This window comes from Acinonyx jubatus, chromosome A1 (assembly GCF_027475565.1).
Source record: "Acinonyx jubatus isolate Ajub_Pintada_27869175 chromosome A1, VMU_Ajub_asm_v1.0, whole genome shotgun sequence".
In the NCBI taxonomy this organism is placed as follows: Eukaryota; Metazoa; Chordata; class Mammalia; order Carnivora; family Felidae; genus Acinonyx; species Acinonyx jubatus.
Window position 1 is genome coordinate 51,806,336 of NC_069380.1, and position 14,606 is coordinate 51,820,941.

The following is a 14,606-nucleotide window of genomic DNA, read 5'->3' on the forward strand; positions in this document are numbered from 1 at the left end:
CAGTGACAGGTACCAAACTCATTCCACTTAAGACTGCAGGGTGAACTCAAATTGGGGTCCCTGAAGAGAAAGATGGGATCCTTTATCCAGTGCATTAAAGGAAGCATTTCTTGTTTCTATTAAACAATCAGGAAAGGAAAGATCATGCAACAGCGGGAAGAGCACTGCAAATATCAGGGTTACCAGGAGTCACCCAGAAACCTTTAAAATAATTTAAAGTGGTGATAGAACAAGTAACACAGTGTGTTTCTATTGATGCAGTAATCCTTAACCCTTGAACTTAACTTGTACTTGCACCAAGAAGTCAGTAGAATGGTTTCTAGTTGCTGTACCAAGGCAATTCCCCATAGTTTAATTGATTGGGAATGGTGCTGATTTTCTCATTTAAATTGTCCACAAAGCACTTAAAAAAAATGCGACTCTTTGCTGGAATTATTATTCTATGATAATAAAAAACAGAGAAACTAGTAAATGGATCAAGATTAATACTGCGCTGTGAGATCTAAATACATCAAAGATAGATGGATATATCAGAGCTATGATTTCCTCAATTCTTTGCAAGGTAACCAAAGCAATTCCAAGAAGTCTTACTTTATTAGAAATTGGATTTCTTAAATATTATCTAAGTTCACAGTGAGCAGACAGCTACCTTGAAAGTGGGGCTAAGAGAAGATAAAATTCAAAGGTTTGAAAATAAGTAAAGGAGAAGCAAGATGCTTTGAGTCATTAACAGCACAACGCAGGCACATAGAGATACAAAAACAGCTAAAAAGGCAAGGACAAAATTAAACAGTAATGATGATTTATAGTAAGATACTCTGAGACATGACAGAAGTCTCAGTACACCAAAAGGAAAATCTTGTTTGCTCAAATTATTTGTTTCTTCTGTCTAATGAATGTAATTCTAATATACAAGTGATAACACTGGCATTTCTTTGAAATGTTGATTCAGTTTAATTATGAAAATCACCAAGGTATTTTCTAGCTGCTGCATCACTCCCTGTACTAAGATTAATCACATCAACATCATTCATTTAATCTTCAAAGAGGAAGCAGTTGTCCACAAAAGCCTTCAAATAGCTTCATTAGTGCAATTTTTCAGTCTCAAACACTTAGCTGGCAGCCTATGATTGAGAGTAAGGTCATTATATTCATCTATTTCCTAATCTAATTTTTTTAATGTTTCTACATTTAATGTAGAAATGTGCAAGTGTGGAGTTTTTGCCTTCTCTTTGTTTGGCAAACAGCCCAAAACGTGAGGAAAATATGGATTGTGATTGACAAAATATTTGGTTGCTGGGGCTTCAATTCAAGAAATGTAATGTGGCAGGCCCCAAACTGGCACATTTTCCCTTTTGGGGTTTGTTTAGTGTGAAAAGGGCCGGACCTAGAAGTGTCATGTTTTCTTGTCTCTTACAAAGAAAAACTTGAACATGAGAGACATTCCTTCCATTCAGGAACTCCAGTTAAAAGAGACATCACAAATAACATTTATTTAGTGTTTTAAAATGCAAGATGGATTTTATATTTAAAACAGAAATGGTCAACCTCACTTATGTTTCATTACTAAAACCACTTTTAGCATCCTTCCCTTTGTTAAGAGCATTAATAATTTCTTCCCCTATTGGAAACCAATAAGCATCAGAGTCCCATAAAATAACACCGTAATAATTGATGCGTTGATCAAATCACAGTATCAATCATTTAAAAATTACCAATGCAATCAAAAGCATTCTCAGAGACTTAGAGCAGAGCCTGGCACCAACAGGGGTGTGGCGGTTGAGTTATTTGTAATTACTGTACCTACTTTGAAGTGTTATAAGATGTGTCAGAAAGTAAAATTTGCTGAGCCCTATTACCAAGAATCAAAACTTACTAACTGCTGCTTTAAACTCTGCATCAAGAAATGATTTATTTGACTCCTGACTGGTCCACTTGCAGAAATCATTGCATTGCAATATTCAGTGACTGTGCAAAGGAGAAGGAAAGCATAAATCATGCAAAGACATTCTCAAGTTAATATCTGGGGACCATATGATGCCAAATTTTTAAGGCAAGATCTGCAGATGATGGGGCAAATAATAGATGGGATAAAAATGCTGTGGGTAAAGGCAAAGGATTAGGGCTTTTGGTCATGAAAACAGTTCAGAAGCACGCAATGATCTGCGGCAATTATACAAATTTTGTTTCCACAAATGACATATAGACGATTACTGTATTTAAAGTACTAACTTCTTTTAAACTGCTTTAAAATAAAAACTATAATGAGTTTTTGTGGAACTAAATTCTAACTGATAGGACATAATTTTAAGATAAATTATAAAGATCAGAATAACCCCAGCTTGAAAAAGCCAGTGTTGCCATTTGTCCAGCCACAGGTGAAGTCACCAGGATAAAATGCAACTACATTTGGCCTTTGAACAACACAAGTTTGAACTGCATGGATCCACTTACATGCAGATTTTTTTTTCAATAAATAGAGTACTGTTCTGTAAATGTGTTTTCTCTTCCTTATGATTTTCTTCATAACAATTTCTTTTGTCTAGCTTACTTTATTGTAAGGATACAGTGTATGATACATGTAACATACAAAATATGTTACTCATCTGTTTGTGTTAACAGTAAGGCTTCTGGTCAATAGCCCTCTATTAGTAGTTCTGTTTTGGCTGAGTCAAAAATTATATGCAGATTTTTGACTGAGCAGGGGGCTGGCGCCCCTAATTCCTGTGTTGTTAGCAGATTACCTGTATATGAAAGAGGAGCAAGAAATTGCATTATTTACAAATGTGTACGTTATCTACATATGTACATATATTACAATATGATTATCAGGAGAAAGAGCTTTGTGCATTCTTAACTCATGTTGTGTTAAACATTCAGCCAAATATACAGATAAGAAAGATAAACCCTGTTCTCTTGAGATGCCTTAACTCTGGTAGAAAAACAGGAACACAAACATATCTTTGTAACAGAAGGCAATGTGAGGTAAGTACCTAAGATGAAGAAAAACATGCCTAGGAATTCATAAGTAGGTTTCCTGGCTGAAAGATCAAGGAAGGCTTCATGGAATGACAACATCTGGGGTTCTAAGGATGGGTAAGATGTTAAAGGGTCAAGACAGGGAAAGAGAAGATTACATTTTAGAGTTTAAAATATTCTATCTACCCTTCCCAACATCTAATGCATATCTGCAGAGAATGATAAAAGTTCTCTTAACTTCACAAACATCAAAATGATTTTTTGTAACAATATACAAATAAACTTAGAAAGACTCAATGCTCATTCCAGTTGATATTTCTAAAAATGAGCCTAAAATATCCAGTTTAATGGTTCATGTTAGGCAGTTAATCCAATTAATACAAAGAGATTAAAACAAAAACCAGTAAACCTGAGCAAGTGTACTTAAACATGTTTCGAAAAACAGATGCATCTGCTTTTCAAATAACAAAAAGAAAATTATTTTATTCATGTAAAATCTGGCTGGAAATAAAAATTATAATTTAGAGAAAATGTTTAAAACTGTAAATTATGTAATTTCATGGATTCTTTTATTGTTTCTTCCCTCCCAGCCTCCTTCCCTCTTTCTGTCTCAAAATATACATACATATACGTGTGTGTGTGTGTGTGTGCATTCCCCTCACTGAAAGCAGAGCATTCCTATGAAAGTTTTCATAAGCCAAACTGGTGTAAAGGAAAGACTCAATTACCATTAATCTATATGGAAAATTTTTTGAGAGTCCCCAGACCCCAAAAATTACCTCTCTTAGATTTTTCTTATACCTTAGGCCACGTCTTGTTAATGGACACACACAATAAACTGAGATAAAGCACAGATGTTCACAGGCACAGCTCAAAGGCTATGGCTGCTTGATGCTGAGATGCTGAGGGTGGTTCCCAGGGAAGGGGATTGGGGGTGCCATTCTCGTTGCTTGGGATGCATGCTGCCTCTATAAGGGCACATGCAAAACAAACTCTGAATGCCATTTTTGCTTCTCACCTTTTTTCATAAAACAAAAATCTTCAGATTTCTTTTGGTTAGCAAAACAAGTACTAATGTAGGTCTTTCATAAAAGCAAAGTAGCATAACGTGGACCTTTGAAACTCAGGGGATACCTGCATGCTTGAGGTTGGAGGTGGAAATTTGCTAACAGATAAAAGTGGATCTCATCAAAACACCTGTAGTAATATAGAATCCAAATATTATTTAATAAAGAGCAGAAAATAAAGCAAATAATGAATAGAGCTTACTGAATCCATCTAATTCACAAGCACCTCTGACGTGCTTCTGTTCATTTAAATCATCATCTTAAAAGTAAGAAAGCTGTCTTGCAGTATTGGACAATATTGGGAAATCGACAAACCAGAACAGTCTCAGGAATAATAAATGTGTATTCCTGTTTGCCAGCATATAAAGGATAAATACAGGTGGTTTGACAAAATATGAAGAGTTCATGAAACAAAACTAATCATATACAAACTAATACCTAATCTGGGTCCTATTCTGGAATGTGTCTCACTAATATGAGAATATGCAGTGGCTCTTTTAACTGCAAGTAACTGAGAAGCCTCTTTCACAGAACTCTAAGGAGCTTAGAATCACCTTTCTGACCATCTTTCCTGTCTTCTATATATCCTCATAAAATATTTACTGTTCTTCTGAATGACCACTCTGATTATCCTTCGACTCCTTTCAGATTCCCTGATGATGTCATGGAAATGTTAAACCCATTATGCTAAGTTAGGACCTCCATCTGCAGTGACCTCTTGGCACAAGCTTCGAGGACAGCATGATATTTTTACATAAAAGTTAGTCTTCATTCAAATCCTCGAGGTCTGATCCTGAAAAAACACTGACAGCTCAATCAACCCTAATAAATACTTAACTAGGTCCATGGAAAAAATAATAATACAATTCCCCCCAAAAATCCATTACATACTCACAATTGAGTCATAAAAATGTCTATTAAATGTACAATTATTTTACCACATTTTTATTGGAAAACAAGCATTTATCCTAATTTACAGGTTTAACCCAAAGGTGGTACATGACATTCCTTTTCATTAAGCTATTAGGGGAGTGACGAGTGATGGCGCTCAGCTCTAATTATCTTTAATGTAGTGTTTCAAATTGATCATGCATAATGCAATTACAAATCATAATTAAATTAATTTGTATTGATTTAAGATTTTATAAGTTGTTAATAACTACAGTGTAGTACATCTATTTCCATGAGCTGACATTAATATTTTCAAATGCCAAAGCACTTCCTCCTTTTTTCCTCCAATTTTGTTCTCATTAAAAAGTTCACAAACATACTGGGTGTTGTATGGAAACCAATTTGACGATAAATTTCATATTAAAAAAAAAGTTCACAAACTTGTCACTACTTTACGGCAGGGAAAGCTAACTTCAAAACCTTACAAGTAGAAGTCTGAGTATTTAAATAAGGTTTCTCCAAGAAATGATTTCTAACGCATTTGTAGCTTGAGGGTCTTCTACATTTAGAAGTATACATGTCTTTGAAACACCCTTGTGCTCCCCCATCCCCTGCCTATCCAGCCCACCACAGCTGCCTTCTTGGCTGGCTAGTAAGTCTTTGCACATCATACCAGCTTCTGATTGACTGACTCCCCAAAACCAATGGAAATGCAAAAGTCCTTTCTTCAGTATTACAGGGGGTGGAGAAGAATCTGGACGCCACTAGGAGGCTCAAGCAAACTTTAGCCAGCAACAAAACCCAGGGAGGTGGGCCTTCCTAGAGACTTCCCTGGTCTCCTCATAGTCACCACATTCAGGGAATAAAATTCCCTCAGAAATCTCCACACCTGAAGACAAAGTCCTAGTAGACATCTGTTCTAGTAGATGGCAGTCCAGGGAAAACCAGGAGCACCTCCTCCCCCTGTTTTTCTCAAGAACCGACGGGGAAGATGGGACAAGGAGAAGAGTAAGAAAAGAGTGGGATGGGTTAATGACTCGAAAAGCCCCCAGAAGTATGTTTTTGTAACAGGAACAAATATTGAGCAAATTTGCCAATTCGGTCTGACCTGTTTTGTCACATTCTAAAAAAGTATTCCTTCACCTCCTAAAACTGAAACTGTAAATCCAGCTAGACCCATGGCATAAACCACAGAGAGACATAATCTCCTCTATCCACCTTCCACAAGCCTGGCAACTGGGGGAGGGTAGATGGTCGTTTTCATGCGGAAGGGTGGGCCGAGAGTTGAAGGGGATATTTTAGTGTCCTTCTCTAAGTGTATAAAATGTCTTAATATTCTATGAGGGGGAAATGAAGCAATCAGATTGGGGGGCGAGGTGGGGGTTGGAAATGGAAGTGAAATGTCTATGAGAAAGGCTCAGAAGTGAATATTACGGGTAGAGTTTCCTCATCCCAGCGCTCCTCTCTAAGACGGGTCAGTAACAGGCACCTACTAAGCGTCAGGAGTGCACGGTCATAGCAAGTTGAGGCCGGAAGTCCCCTAAGTCCCCTGGTGGTCTTGGCGGAGCGCGAGGCTTGCTGCTCACTAGCGACCCCTCCAGCTCTCAGGGGGAAACAAGCCGATGCCCGAGAGCACCCCGACACTGGTCCCGGGCGCGGCGCCCAGCGCCTTTCCGAGGGTCGTCCCAGCAGGACAGTCCCATCCCGGAGCGCCGCAAGCCCCCCGCCAGCCCTGCCCTGCGTGCGAGCGGCTCCGGAGCCGCGCGCTGGGATCGAGTTCCAGGGCAGCCCCGGCAAGGGAACTCGGACACTTTCGAGAAGAGCACCCCTTTCATCACCGCGAGACAGAAGCTGATGTCTCGGGGATCCTGAGAGTAAACTGAGCAGGAGAGGAAAACATGCGAACACCCAACTCAGGTGGAACCGACGCGGGGCTCCGAGGAAGGGAAGCCCAGCGAGCGAAGGTGGAAGCAGAGGGTCCAAGGGGCTCCTCCCCTGTACTGGCCACCTTAGGCTTGAACTCTAACGTGTGGGGTCGAACTACCGCGATGGTTTCAGATAAAAACAAGCTTGAGCAATACTTTCTCTACACATCCCCTAGTTATTGAAAAGTACGTACACACACACACACACACACACACACACACACGCGCGCGCGCGCCCCCCTTCTCCCACCCCCCTACCTCCCTCCCACTCCCCCCCACCCCCGGGCAAGAAAGCAAAAGCAAAGGGGGTCCAAAACTTGACTGGGTTGCCAGGCCCAGTTCTTCCCTTAGCCGAGGTGCAACCCAGTCTACCCCGCAGCCACCTTGCCAAGTAGGCGGGACTGCATCCATAGGACACGCCACGTGGACAAATGCAAGCGATCGGTTGTTCCAGGTTTCTGAGGCCTCAGCCCAGTCTCGTCACCAACTGGCAAAATCAGTTCTCCAGCCTGATTTCTGAAGACTTGTCTTTTGAGTCATGCATAACAGAGGGGTTCCCGGTGGTGTCTCATTCTCCCCAACACTACACGGAAAAACTCCAATGGACCCTTGTTCCCTAGTCTAAGATTTCAGAAAGATTCTTGAGTTGTGAAGGGATCTTTGCATTAAAAGGTGCTGGACGGAGAAGGGGTAGGAGTGGGGCGGAACAAATATTTTCAAGCAATCTCCATACACATTGCTATATCGAAGAGTAAAATGAATTCAGTCAACACATTATTTTTCTTAACTCCAAATACTCAGAAATGGACATACAGATTTCCTTGAACTTGAGTTACAACTTGGCAGTAGACTCAACACTCAGATTCAACCCTGAGCTTGAAATGCCAGCCATTAATTCTCCTGTGTGCATTGTCCCTGGGATGGTGATGATGAAGCCCTACCCTCCAGGAATTAGAACATTTGGGGGGGGGGGGATTCCATCCATAGAAGATTTAAGATTTAAAAAACAAGACTCTGGTTTTAATAAAGTCATACAACTGAGGCTGAATGTTAAGTGTTTGGAAAAAGAAGGTTTCGTATTTTGTGAGGTTTAGGGTGGGTTTCCATTTTTGGGTTTTGGTTTTTTTTTTTGGTATCGGTATGTGTGACTAGCAGTGCGGGTTGTTAAGTTTCCAAGCAGGAATCAGCTTAAAATGCATGGATTCTATTATATGTACAATTTAATCACAAGGTATTTAAAATAGACATTTCCATCTAAAATCCAATCAGAAATCAACACAGTTCCTCCAGGCATTAGATGATCATCTCGATTTTGCATTTGTAAACTGGGAGAAATAAATGTGACTTGTGGATACCAAGAGGTCAAGTACGGCTGCTCAAATATTTTTCTTACAAAATGACGGATTTATTAGACAAATAAGTAGCCCGGCTGATGCAAAACCCCCAGTGATTGAATTTTGACGTTAAGTCAACAACAACTCGAACTACATCAGTGCTTCAAGATTTAGTTATGATGGTAGAGATTACTGAACAAATAAGAGCCAGAAATGAATACAGATTTCTGAGGATCTGCCCCTGGCACCCTCTTCTTGACATTCTCCTCCATATGCTTCCCCTCTCCAGACTGTATTATAATTAAAGGACTTGCCTGTGCCTTGTGATTGGAAAATAACTTTAAAATAATTAGGCATATTTTTCTGTTAAAAGCAACAACAACAACAAAAGAAACAGGCTCAGAGAGAAAGCCAATTGAGTTTCATTATAAATTCCCTCATGGCCTGAAAGTCACCCACAATTAGGAGGGAGGGAGCATGCAGTGGGTGCTGAGTTTTGTTTTGTAAAGATCTTATTTTCATTAAGAATTTTGATAACCTACTCTCCTACCCTTTCCCCCCTTTCTCTTAAACTGCTTTCTAAAAGAATTGAGGGCTTGGGCCATGTTAGTATCCCACTCGCGGATCTGAATCCACTGCTAAATAATTAAGCCGACCGTAGACTTTCAGGAGTATTTAGATTTCACCTTTCCTGGGTCAATGGCTGAGTTTCTCCCCAAAGCGGCAGACCCCGACCCCCCTTCCGGGGACTGGGGAGGGGGACTGGCCATGGTGCTGAAAATCCTGCGTGAATCTTGTGGGAAGGAAGGGCACTATTCATGAAGGCTTTAGCTCGTCATAAAAGGGGGCTTAAATAATTGAGATTACATTTAAGCATGAAACAGTTCATTTCTCATCTTTTCATGGAGAAAGGGGCTAATCTGCTCCTAGTGTGAAAATGTCTTTTATTTATTCTATGTGGGACTTCCTGATTGCAGTGGAATTGGTGACTTAATTTCCATTTAAGTCTTCTTGAGCCAGCCAAGAACTCATTCCTTCTACCCTCTCTTTCTCTTACTCATCAATTTTTGGCCATAGTTTGTTCCCCCTATTCTATGGAACTGCTTATTTTGCAAGGATAAATCTACATTTGATTTTAAGGCTACATTTGATCAAGGGCTTGACACAATTTTTCTCTGTAGCTAGAAATTTGCTTTCTGGGTATCAAGGCACAGACTGCTAGAGGCAACAAACTGGTACCAGATCTTTATCCCAGATTTTATTTAAATGCAGTAATAATTGTATTCTGTAAAATAAGTTGCCCATCCAGGCTCCTCTCCCAGTCTGCCATATTCTCCTCCCACGTATGCATATACCCATAATTTCTACAGATGTTTTCATATGCTGGTTTTTAAAATCATCTATTGTATTAGTTGTTTTCCCAAAAAAAAAAAACCCTGAAAATACAAAAATTGCTAACCCTACAATAGTAATAGAATTCATAAGTAGAAAGAAATGTTTCATAATTATTTGCCATTCCTCGCGATTAATAAGTTGTGCAATTGAAGCCCTTCTACTACTTCTCTATTCTTCTTCCTTTTTTAATATTGAATAGTATCTTCAGTCCAATAATGCATCTGTTTACAGTTTGCCTGAACTTGTTTCTGGATTTATATTTCAATATGCTCCTTAGGATGCAAAATTCCTGTCAAATTAAAGAGTGCTCATGTCTTGCCCGCTTCCAGCAAATCACTTGCAGCATCTAATAAATCCAGCTGGGGTTCCTTCCATAGCCCGATGCTGTTGAAATCATTATTGTCCTGCCTTGTTTCATGTCAGAGGCCTCTTCGCCTCATCTGTCATGAAACCAATTTCACTTTATTTACATCCATTTGCTAGTTTAATTACTGTGCTGATGAATAGCCTGAAGGAATTAAGTTACGAGTCTTTGGAAACCCAAAGCGACAGATATATGGGCTACCTTTTAACTACAGGGAAAGAAATGAAGGCCAGTGTGCATGCACCAAAATTTAAAGATAATAAGTGTTTCTGTCTACCCAGCTACTCTTGAAATTCAGGATGATCTTGTTTTTATGTATTCATCATCTTCTGGATGAAATATAGTGCTTTAGAACCTCTCATATTTACAGATTCACTGCAGTTCTATACAATACCATTCTCCATTTTTTAATGTTTTTTTTGGCTTTGTTTTTCCAAAAGAGTTACAGATGATTTTCCAGCCAAACCAAATAATACAATGTGCTGGTGTTTTGGCACTTCCAACGTTAACCTTTCCTTGTAACTGAGAACCTTACTTCTACATAAACACAAATAGGTGCCTGTGTAAAAATTAAGAATATTTAACATATCCAATCTAATATACAGCATAAAGTATTCCATTAATATTCTATAAATAATGTAATAGATGACATTTATATAATTTTTGTTTATCACTGAGCACAATCTCACAAGTATCTTTTTCAATATATTTTTTAATCATAAATAAGAGCATTCTGCTCTCTTTTTTGCAAGTCCAATATAATAGAGTCCTATGAATCTACGTTAATGACAGATGTTTTGTGATACGGATGTATAATCTATGCTTTCAAATATATATGTAAGTAGTCAATCATTTGCATATATATTTTAAAACCTACGATCAATAAACTTTTTGGTCATTCCATTATACTATAAATTAACACTGTAAATAATGCCTACTAATCATGACATTAAAAATCATTTTCAAGGGTATCCTTTCCTAAATTTTATAATTATACACTTTGAAACTTAAAATTGATAATCCAGAATTAAGTCCTCATATGGTTCATCATCATTGACTACCAATTAAAACAATAACAATACCTTAATTGATATTTGATTTTATATTTTCTGTATCCCCAGGTAGCATCACACATGAAAACAATGCAACTTTTAAATCTAAGTGTCTATATGTTTTCCTTTCATTGCTCTGTTTGTGATTTTAATGTCAGCACTTTCATGTTAGTTTATGGCACATGAAAAATATATTCACCATTTCAAGAAAGAATGTAATTTTTTTCTTATAGACTCAATGTTTCATTCACCTGTAGCAGACTTACTCATCTATACCATCTCCACGTTGAGGACATAATTACTTCTAAGGTTGTGCAAACTTTGTAAACTATTTATCTAACCGAAATTTGTTTTTAACATTCAAGGACAAGAGATAGTTCTAAACAAAGCAGAAATGAGAAAGATGGGAGTTTTAAATACTTTCTCATTTCCTCTCCCCTTAAAAGAATTAAATACTTTTTGTACCCTGTAGACTCTGAAGTTTCATTGATCATAAAGCCAGCCTGAAGAAAAGGATAAAAATGTAAACACTTTATATTTACTCTCAGAAAAACTACGGTGGTGAAAACTCTACTGTATACATAGATCTATATTAATAAATTACATATTCATTACAAATGCTCCAGGTGCCTCCCTCCACACCCCCTGCCATCCCCTAAACACATATTTGCCCCATTCCCTTTCCCCCTCTACTTTTAATAAAGCTCATCTACAAAACAACTTATATAACAAAACAACATTTTTTTGTATCAAGTCTTTCTTATAAAAGTTTTGCCATAAAGGAACCCTAAACAAGATCTTTCAGATGAAATTCCTTTCTAATAGAGACAGATACTCTTTCATGTCTTCTAGCAGAGATTTATGAACAGTCTTTAACTCGACAGAAAAAAATTTGCATTGGTTGAATCTTTAGCTATTTTTATTCATTTTTTATAAAAGAAATGGGAATGATGGGGGTTTAAAACGCTTTCTCTACCCCTCTTCCCCTCCCCCATTGCTCTCATTCTCCCCCTTTCGAAGACCCTCTCCTCCCTCTCCAGCTCTTTTTGATTAATAGATCCATGTGGCTAACGGCCTGACATATGGTGTGCGAAGCAGCTTGAGATAGTACCTTAGGCATCCCCTACGGCCATTAACATATTAGGGGCTTATGTGCAGTCAGACAGTCAGACCTCATCGAGAGCCGGCGTTTTCAGAAAGGCTGCACCCCAGAGCTGTTTGATAGAGAGTTTCAATAATGCACCATTCTTCAATTTTAAGCATTGCTTCTAGTGCTGAAACACTGGGACAAAACCAGAATAAAGTTTAGAAATGAGACTCAGTTACATTCAACAACAACAGTAAAATTGTGCCTACATCTGTTTGTACATGGATATGCACGTGGAGATACAGCTTCAAGCTCACAAACACACGTCAGCTCCTGAGTATTATCAGTAAACAGGCAGCGTCGTCTGCCTGGATTTATTTTGTTTAAAGATTTATTTTGTTTAAAGTCCTCTTTATGCCAAAAATACTAACAATGCGATTACAGAACAGTTACTGATAGGGATGATAAAGCAAAAATAAAATACAGTAGAATGTTTAAGAAATAAACTTCTCTGAATCATGTAGCTTGATGCTTTTCCCTCGTAGAACTTAAGTGCATTTTTACATCTGTAGCTTTGAAATAAGAAAAAGAGGAGGAAAAGAATGAAAATTTTAACTTTAAAAGATGTGATAATATTTTAGATACATTTGCAGATCAAAGCTCTTGGAAAGGTAACTATTCTTGCTCTACAAAACCTGGAAGTTTACAAACAAAAGTCTTGACAATAACTCTGAAGGTGGGGAAAGCCTCTAGGATATATATATATATATATATATATATATATATATATATATATATGTGTGTGTGTGTGTGTGTGTGTGCATGTGTGCATACACACACACACACACATACATCTGGTGAGGGAGATGATATACAAAGTCAAAGAAGGCATCCCACTTGAAGCTTATTTCACTTTAACGGTTTAACGGCATAACTGAAGCTAGAAATTCGCTTTACCCAACGTTCTTATTCCAGCCTCCTGCTGATAAACCACTGTACCCCTTTTGAACTGTACTCTGGCTGTTTGCTTGGCAAATAAATGCTGTTCCGCCCTATTAAACCTTTTAGGTAGTTTCATCTTCTGATTTCTCAAATACAGAGCTAATAAGGAGGTGCTTTGATGCTGTTTTACTTTCAAACTATAGCCTCGAGGCGTTGAAACGCGCAAAAGGTAACCGAAAAAGTAAATTGCCATGAGCAAGGCGCACCCTCCCTTTCAAAATCGCTCCGACCCTGTGCAGTGCACTGCGTGGCAGCCGAAAATCGCCTGTTCCTGGGCAGAACTACGTCCCGTCGGCAGCCCCTGGGGTTCTGAACCCGCGCCACGTTACCAGGGGGATGAGGAGAGGGGGATGCACTTTTAAGTTTAAAAGCCCTAGGATCCCTTGGGGGAAGAGAAAAGCAGAGGAGGTAGAGACTGGAAAGCTTCTCAAAAGTTGATTCTAGGCAAACAAATATCAGATGGGAGTGAAGATTAAGATACAACAACTTGTTTAAGCAGCTAGTAATAAAACTTTTTGCATGAGGCGTGGCGGCGATGCGCAATAGTCTGCTCACAGGGGCTCAGCCCGCTCTCAAACACGGGGCTCAGTTTACACTTTGGAGGGAAGACCCCCGCGCGCGTTCATGCCTCGCACACACTTGATTCTCGGAGGCACGCGCACACACACACACACACACACACACACACACGGACGCGCGCGCGCGCACACACACACACACACAATCCCTTAGTTGAACATAAGCAAATGAAACAATCGAAACATATCTGTTTTCTTTAAAACTGGGAAGAAAGAGACTCTCGCTCAAAGGCGTTTCATTTCCTCTCATTTAGGTACATTTTCAGAGGAAATGCACGCCCCCGGGAGATAACTCTCTGCCCAAGTTAAATAGGTCCTACCTGCTTTTTAAAATGCCTGCATTTCCATTGCTAACTCATAAAACGTATTTTAAGCAAGATAGTTGAGGTCCAATCTCAGCCTCAGAGCCCCTTGTTACATTCTGCTTCTCTTTCTTTCTCTTTCGTTCATGACAACGCTTTCGTAAAGTCGCATAAATGATCAAAATTAACATAAATCATTATTAGTTATTAGGATTTGCTCTAAATTACACTGTGAATATCGCACCAGCCCCATCTGCCGCCCCTGCTCTCGCAGCAATAGATTGCAGATAAAATAAATGTCCTTACCCCATTAGAAGGTTCCTGTCTCTGTAGCCAAAAGCCAAACAAAAGCAATAAATACCGGGCTTTTTCTCTCCACTATTCAGCTGTGACTCTTTTCATCAGCTCTTCCTCTAGAAAAGCTCGATAGCTGTCTGAAAATATTGCATTTTATATCACCAAAGGGCGATTAATATTGCATTAACTGTATTTAACATTTTTTAAGCACGAGTAATCTACAATGAGTTGGTTTCTGTTAATCGGTACGGGGGTATCAGAACTACTGCAGACCGCTTAAAATATCCGTATAAGCATATTATTTGTCTCACACTTTGTTTTGTTTTGTTTTAA

At 38.8% G+C, this 14,606-nt stretch overlaps 1 long non-coding RNA gene across 5 annotated transcripts in view; it reads right to left on the reverse strand.

Moving 5' to 3' along the window:
- The window catches only part of LOC113601073 (uncharacterized), a 93,098-nt gene that overhangs the window by 77,496 nt on the left and 996 nt on the right, over positions 1-14,606 (reverse strand). For all 5 annotated transcript variants that reach the window (XR_008296098.1, XR_008296097.1, XR_008296095.1 and 2 more), the window contains exon 2: positions 14,283-14,410. This is a non-coding gene — a long non-coding RNA (uncharacterized LOC113601073). The remainder of the gene's footprint in view (positions 1-14,282; positions 14,411-14,606) is intronic.